The sequence below is a fragment of the Podarcis tiliguerta genome (assembly GCF_965153285.1).
Source record: "Podarcis tiliguerta genome assembly, chromosome: 11".
In the NCBI taxonomy this organism is placed as follows: Eukaryota; Metazoa; Chordata; class Lepidosauria; order Squamata; family Lacertidae; genus Podarcis; species Podarcis tiliguerta.
This window is the reverse complement of record NC_139544.1, coordinates 10,883,886-10,892,188: the sequence shown is the minus strand read 5'-3', so window position 1 is coordinate 10,892,188 and position 8,303 is coordinate 10,883,886. Positions and strand designations below refer to the sequence as shown.

Below are 8,303 nucleotides of genomic sequence, written 5' to 3'. Positions count from 1 at the left end.
AATTCCAAAAAAGGCACAAGGAAAAGGTGTTCATTTCCTCAAGTTCCCTATCACTTTCACAGCTGACAAATGGCAAATTCATCAATAAATTTTGTGGCTACCAGTCTGCTCTAATATAGCAAAGAATGCACCTGACTTTTGGGTGTCTAGTATGTATCAGAGGCCAAGTGGGAAAATCCAAGAGACAAATTCCAAGTGGAATTTGTCTGGCATGGCATGGAAAGTGATATAGATCCAATAGTGAGTAGTTAGTACAGGCTTCAAACAGTTACCACATAGAGCACTGGTCAGGTAATTGAGGAAGAGAAGGTGGAGATTTTGGTGCAAGGCCTCATCCCTGCCCTCAAAATGTTGTCTGTTGCTCACGGGCACTGATGATACCACGCTTGCTGAAGACATTCAGTTCACTTCTGCACATTTACACATCAGTTTGCAATCATTAAAACTGAACAGCATTTTAGTGGGAATTTCTCCTAATTTAGATTTTTGATTCAATTTTGCCTAATACAGTTAAACCTTGGTTGTCGAATGTCTCAGCTGCCGGACGTTTCGGAAGCTGAACACCGACAACATGGAAGTGACTGCTTCCGTTTTCGAATGAAGTGCGTCTCTCTCTCTCTCCCCCCCCCCCCCAATTAGACTTGCCGGTTGCCACTTTTCTGGGTGGCAGCAAGAGAGGCAGCACTATGAAGGCATCGGGCACCCTGAGGGAATGCAAAGCTGTTGGGAGATGCCTCCCCACTCCTAAGTGCCCAAAACCACCTCTCTATCGTATGCACATCTTTGCTCCTAATCATGTTGTTGCAAAGTCCCGTTTCTGGTACTTTGTCTCTCAGCTGAAGAAGATGAAGAAGTCTTCTGGGGAAATTGTGTACTGTGGATAGGTTTTGAGAAGTCTCTGTTGAAGGTGAAAATTTTTGGTATCTGGCTGCGCTGTGATTCTCGGAGTGGAACTCATAACATTTACAGGGAGTACAGGGATTTGACAACTGCTGGTGCTGTTACATAGTGCTATCGCGATATGGGAGCCCGTCATAGAGCTCGTGCTCACTCAATTCAGATCATGAAGGTTGAAGAGCTGCCAAGCAGTTCTATGATTCCAAAATCAAGTTCCCTCTGTGTCAGGGAACTGCCATCGGAGCGGGAGGCAGAGAGGAGGCTCCCGGACGATGGTGGAGAAGGTCCTAGTAGGAGGAGGGATAGCCCATCCGCTGGGGAAGGTAATCAGCGCAACACCAGTGGAGAAGGGGAGGAGATAGAGGGATCGGAGAGGTGGCTCCCAGACTCTTCACAGGAGACCAGCACCAGCGGAGAGGGCACTAGCACTCCGTTGCCCACACCCACCTTGCGCAGAAAACTTTTGCGCAGGCAATGGGGGAGGAGACTGGGCGTCAAACAGCTTCTATGCTGGAAGCGGTTTAAGAAACGCCCACTGACAGATTCTGCCAGCGACTGAGGCAGCCACGGATCTTGAGGCTGTCCTGACAGAAAGGGCTCAACCAGGCAACCTAGCCAGGAGTAAAGGCAACTTACGCACGAGCAACCCCTAGAACCATTTCACTCTGACACATAGAGTTCTGCGTCGTTGACATAAGCCGCGCTTCACCACCAAGAGACCAAGCACATTCTTCTAAATGCAGACTTGGTTCATTTGCTCTGAATAAAGCTCTTTTTGAACTTCTGATTATTTTTGTTAGGTCTCGAACATAATTGTCCCAACCTTGCAAATAAAATGTTGAGGGGGGGGGGGGGAGAGAAAAAAAAAAGCAAAGATTTGTCAGCTGCCCTTTGATCCCCAGTTTTCAAATGTTTCGAAAGTTGAAAGGACTTCCGGAATGGACGTCTCTAAATACATCTGTTTTTGCACAACATTTTGCCTAAGATGGACATTTTTGCCAAATGTATTTTCCCTAATGTGATGCATTTTGTGTTATTTTCGCTATACAGTACAGGCACCTTCCATATATATATATATATATATATATATATATATATATAAATTTTATTAGTTTTCCATTTAATAAGATACAATCACATCATTTTTATCCACTTTACCGCTCTGGCTCTTTAGAGCCCATCAATTTCCTTCCCTCCTGCCTCATGACTTTCAAAATTAACCTATATATCATTGCATTTTATGCGTTTTCCAACTCTAATTACACTCATTACAAAATACCTCAAAAGTTAAATAAATATAAAAAGGGAGAAAATTTCTCATTACAAGTCTTCAGGCAACCCTGCTAGGGATGTTAATTGCTTACAATGATCTTTCAGATATTGTATAAATTTACTCCAGTCCTTTTGGAATACTTGATCACGCTGCTTTTTCCTGTCAGCTTCGCCAGTTCTGCATAGTCCATCACTTTCATCTGCTACTCTTCTTTTGTTGGTGCTTCTTGTTGCTTCCATTTTGGGGCTAAAAGAATTCTCACCGCTGCTGTTTAGGCAACCTCCATTTTAGACGTGACTGATACGTGTGTGATTGCACACACGTGCACACAGCTGAACCTGGAAGTGACCAAGAAATGTCATAAAAGACGTCACAAAAAGGGTGAGTGGGGGCATGGCAGAGCAGGGGCAGAACAGGGTGTTTCAATTGCACACAATTTCATGCAAGTGTGCAATGACGCAGAATGCAGCCCCATGCAGATTGGAGGTTGCCTGCATATGCTTATATATGCACACTATACCATAGTATATGCACTTTTGTACATATTACATAGCCAAGGAATTTGCACTGCAAAATTTGGAGAAGTGATAATTTCTTTCTGTCTTTTTTTTCCTTTTTGCAAATATTAAAGGACAGCTGTGTTTCAGTTTGCATATTGCTTCAGAAAGTGAGAATTATGTAAATTCCCAAACCGAAACACAAATTATAGAACCTGACAATGTCATACACAACGCCAGGCAGATCATTCAGCTGCTTGCCTTTCCATTGTGATACACAGCATGTTTTGCCAACAACGAACAATATGCCTTCTGCATTCTGCATTCTACAACCGTATCTATGCAAAGGAATAAACGGACAGAAATCTGATGTCAGAAATGGCTGCATTCCAAGACAGTGGAGAAACAATTTGATTTCCAATGTATTCCATAACTGATATTAAGGTGGCCAACCTTGAAAAAAAATGAACTTCATAGGGAGACTGCAACATGCAACCACTGAATTACAATTCATCAAGAGGTTTAGTGCTATCATTTGTCTACTGAATTAGTAGAGAGAGAAAAACATTATTTAAAAAACCCACTCTACCTGTGATAATTGGCTTACCAATGCTAGGATGTCTGTGTCATCAACAACTCTTTTTGTGAGAATAATCAGTGTTAATAACATAATTACCACCACCTGTACATTCTGCATTGATTCCCATCTGACCTCACAATCTATGATTCTACTCCCAGCTATGTGTGTGTGCACCTATCAATAAAGATAATTCTGCATGTATCTGCTGAAGTGGGCTATGACCCATGAAAGCTTATGCCATAATAACTTTTTATTTAAGGTGCTACGTGATTTTAGTTTTCCCTTCTACAATTTGAACACAAACATACTGAACAAGGAAGTTGAAAGGTTTTTTAAAAAATTAGATTGTTAAAAAATGGACGATACAATATTCTCTAGTGATTTTACTGAGCTGGGTGTAAGTCTGAGAGAGGTTTATATATTATTTATTCAAAAGAATTACATTGAGTTTTAATGATGATAAATATTTTCTAGCTTCAATGGTTTATGATGACTTTATTGATTTCCTGCTTTCTCCTCCGCCCCGCCTCATGTGATGACTCATTCTTAGAATCACTGTTTACGGCTTCATACCCATACATTCCCTTCTCTAAATAACCCAGGATTCTTGGTGGTGGTATTTTGTTTTGTTTTGGTGTTTAATTTTGGATGTTAAATATATTCTTTACTTTTTTGCAATGCACATATTGTGCTCACCAACCTAATCTGTCAGCAAATTTAGTGTGCCAAAAATAATTCCCTGTGATGGAGCAAATTTTTAATTTTCTCTGTGTTCATCCATTGTAAATAACAATGTAGAGTATCTACTTGGCAGCATCACTGAAAATCCTCCTGACGTTGTTTATTACTAATTACCGGCATTGCAGAGTGTTCACATCATCATGGTTAAGGTCATGTCAGCATTTCCATGATCAAATTATACTTCCAAGACTTTAAGCAATGCATTCTTAAGGAACAATCTATACTGTACTATGTCTTGCAAATGGCAATAATTAAAATATAAAGCTAATATTTGTAATGGGAGCATTCATCCCCCACCCCATCAATAATTAACATATTGAAGTAGTATATAATTACCAGGGATGGAGGAGAATATCATTTGACCCACATTTTTAAGTGGCCTGGCTTAATGAACTAATGGCTGCACTCGTTCCTTTCTGGTTGGGGACAGAGGACAGAGGGTGGCGCTGGAGGGGGGGAGCTGTCGTCGCACTAGTCCTTGGTGTGTGGAGTACGGCAGAGCGCAATTCTCTCCCCGATGCTTTTTAACATCTTTATGCGCCCCCCCAAATCTTGTCCGGAGCTTTGGCTTGGGTTGTCATCAGCATACTCTATCTGTTGATGGACGGCCACCCTGACTCGGCCCCAGACACACTGATCAGATGTTTGGAAGCTGTGGCTGGATGGCTAGGTCGGAGCCATTTGAAGTTAAATCCTTTGAAGACAGATGTCCTTTGGCTGGGTTGGGATGATATGGGGTTGGGGGGCCAACTCCCATCCCTTGCGGGGGCGCAATCAGTGCCAGCGCCTTCCGTCAAGAGTTTGGGTGTAATCTTTGTTCCTCCTCCTAGCAGACCTTCTCTCTCTCTCTCTCTCTCTCTCATCTGCACTTGTCCCTTCTTTCCTCTCCTCGCTGCCTTCTGGCTCCCTCTCAGGGACCCCCTCGCTGTACCGCCATCTTAGGAGCCGGCCCAGCTGAAACCAGGCAAAATCTGGGGACAACCCCGCTCCAAGCCAATTTTTGTAAGATCGTGAATATAAGATGCACATTAACTTTTCATGGACAGAATTTTTTTGGGGGGGAGGGGAGGAGTGAAGCTTATATTTGGGCCAATACATAGTACTTTTTGATAAAATATCCAGTTAAATTCATATTTAGGTACGTATTTTAAAGGAATTTAAAATACAGATTAATGAACAGAGCAGAATGTGCTTTATTCACAAAGCTGCACTTGTGATGTTGACACATACCAGAAATAGATGAACCATCCACCCTATATCATTGCAAGCATGTTTGCGGCATCAGTATCTTCAAAGATAACTTTTCTTCCAAGCTGTGGCAGAGCACCTGCTTGGGAAAGATTTCTTTAAACTAGATGCTTTCTTTAAAAAGCAACAATGAAGTCATGCCCACAGCAACATTCCTGTTTGACACTACCTGCCTGATCCTCGCCACGTCTATGACATCCCTCCCAGGTTAAAGTAAAACCATGCTTACCATGTGAATGGGCATTTATCAACACAAGCACATTTTTAGCAGGTAATACAACGAAAGTGACTGCCTAAAAGTAATATGCAGAATGTTCCAGCCAATAGGTGCTGCCACACTAAAATTTTGATTTTTCACAAATACTGAACAAACATTATATAGCACATGTAAAAGTGCCAGTTCCCCAGGTAGAAGCAGTTTACTGGGCACAGTTGGAATAATCATTGGCATCATCAGGGCTGCTTCTTAGGACATTTGCTAATGTTGCATCTGAGCTGATGGCATTTAGGTAATACTTTGCTTTGTGTTTTGCTCTATATTTAAGATTATGGCTTTATTTTTGGACTTATTTTTCTGATCCGTTTATTGCAATAAATTGATGTTAATTATGATTGTAATAAATTGATGTTAATTATGACGATGCAATATTTGGAGTTAAGCCTTATGAATATTGTCAAAATGGCTTCAATGCAGCTAAGTAATGAATTGAGCTAGAATTCTCTCAACTACAGTCAAACAGCAGTGGAAATAAAGTATTTATCATGTTTCATGTTCAGTCAGAACATTAGCACAGTATTTCATGTCTTTATTAGGCTGAGGTTTCTAATAATGTAGAGTAATTTAAATGTCAATATTTGTCAATGATAAGTGAATGAGAGAAAATGAATGTCTGTGCATTTAATAATAATATAAAAAAGATGTCATATCTCTTCTGGTGTTGAGAAAGTATATCGTAACTGAATATCAATGCCAGCAATCATTCACTATTGTAAAAGTCTGGGAAGTTGTGAATTATTTGATTTTCCTGAAGTCCACAGGCAATTTTAAAAAGTCATTTTTAAGGCCAGGTTTAGATGATGCTATAAAGGCTTGTCCTTCTAAACGCTAGTCAAACTTCTTTTTGCCAAAGTAAAAAGTCTCAGCCAGAAAGCGCAGAGGCCTCTTGTGGTTTTCAAGCTCTCTTGGGAAATAAGAAAGAGCTTTGATTCCCCTCTGTCTATCTTTCATTTTCTGACATATATCCAAATCAGAAAGACTGGGGCTGACATGGACTGTTTTACAGCCAACACAACTGAATTTAGGCTGGGGAAGCTTGATACACACAAAGATAAACACCTCTTATATTAATGGGGTTGACATGCTTGTTTCCATCATGTCCATCTTGTTGCCTTTTGGGGACCAACTGATTTATACATGAGCCACTGAAGCATTTAGTTTGCAAAATAGTTGTAAACTAGGTTTATTGTTTTTATCTTTATTCTGCTGGGCTGCATGCTATTGCCATCGATACTGCTGTTTTTATCACTATTTCATTGCTGATTCCAACACTGTTTTATGATTTAAACTAAGTGTTGCTTGTGGTTCATATGGTGGCAGCCAACCTTTGAGGGGTTTATCATAAAATGAGGCCTAAGCTGTCTATGAAATTATAATCGACACCTTAATAAGAATATAACAAGGTGGAATACACATATAAGGATAAAACTGTTTTGAAAAACCATAGAAACATAATTAAAAACTTCAGTTAAAATCAATACATAGTGATTTGTTAGCAAAACAAAAAAAATGATATTGGAAATGACTGTTTCCAAAAGACATCTGAAGGAAGTGGTTCTACTTGTAGAAGTTCCTCAGGACAGGGGCTACCACCCCTGGGTTAGTCCCAAGTGAAGGCCAACTGAACCCCAGAAGCATGGGGACCACCAGAACTGCCCCATCGGAAGATCTCAGTGGTTGAGGTGGAGTATAAGGATTCCAGTGATGATGGAGTACAAGAGCCATGATCCCCAGATGTGAATTCTTTCCACCAAATAAGAGGCCCAACAAACCTCTTCTCTGGTTGGAAAAAATGCTAGGAACTCCATTGGCTAATTACCCAGGGATCATGGGCCTTGCACTTCAACCTCATCATCCATAGTGGAGAAACATGCCCAGAGTGTCATTTTCTATGAAAGGCTTCCGCCATCTTTTCTGGTGTCCCCCACAACCTGCAATCTGTTCCTCTAGGAAGGTTTTTATTTGTTTGTTTGTTCTCTTTGCAAAAAAGGGGGAGTGTGAATGTGTCAAATGAGTTGGCAATTCACTGTGCGCTTTGAGAAATGTCGTCAAACACCCTGAGGACTTTCTTGTGGGTTTTGAGCACTAAGCGGTAATGCAAGGGGGCACAATTGTTTGGGGATGAAAGTGCTTTGGTGCTCATCCTTTCCAAATGGTTTGCAAAGCCTTCTCATCAAATAAAGTGGGGGTAATAATTTTTAACAATGCGGCACACATAGATTTATCGCTTTTGAGGCAATGTTTCTAAGCCAAGGAAGTGCTGGCGAGGGGCGGAGAGGAGTGTTCAGCTGAACAAATGGAAATTGTTGAGCTCAGAATACACTAAGCAAGACAAATATGATTAGTTCAAGGTGTTCCCACAGAATGAGGAGAAACAATGCCGATAAGGGAAGATGCCTTTTACTAGAGGTACTTTGATTTCAATCTCCAAAGTGACAGGCTAATAAAATGTATTTGCTTACCTTCTTTGTCTCCCTGGTAAACATTCCCAGGGAAAATGTTTGTCTGATTACAAAATCAAGGACTATATTATACCCATCAGTTAAAGTAAGCTATGTTGAAAGGAGCCACAGTGCTATATATATAATTAAAATGGCTGTATATTCTTGTCCTGATGCAAACTATGCCTGAGCTGTTTTTGCATCTGAAGTGAAATAACATAATGAAATTCCTCTCTTGCTCATATCTCCAGAGATGGAAGATGCAGGCAGAAAAATAATGCCTGCAGTGTAACTTGTTGCCCAATGTGAATTCCTAACATCATTTCATGTTAAGGTCAGTCCTGTTGAG

At 40.7% G+C, this 8,303-nt stretch overlaps 1 pseudogene across 1 annotated transcript; it reads left to right on the top strand.

The window, feature by feature from the left end:
* Nucleotides 1-649: 649 nt before the first annotated feature.
* Nucleotides 650-1,634, top strand: LOC310660274 (large ribosomal subunit protein eL20-like; annotated as a pseudogene). Its single transcript has 2 exons — nt 650-1,118; nt 1,574-1,634. The product of its transcript is annotated as a large ribosomal subunit protein eL20-like (transcript).
* Nucleotides 1,635-8,303: the final 6,669 nt, after the last annotated feature.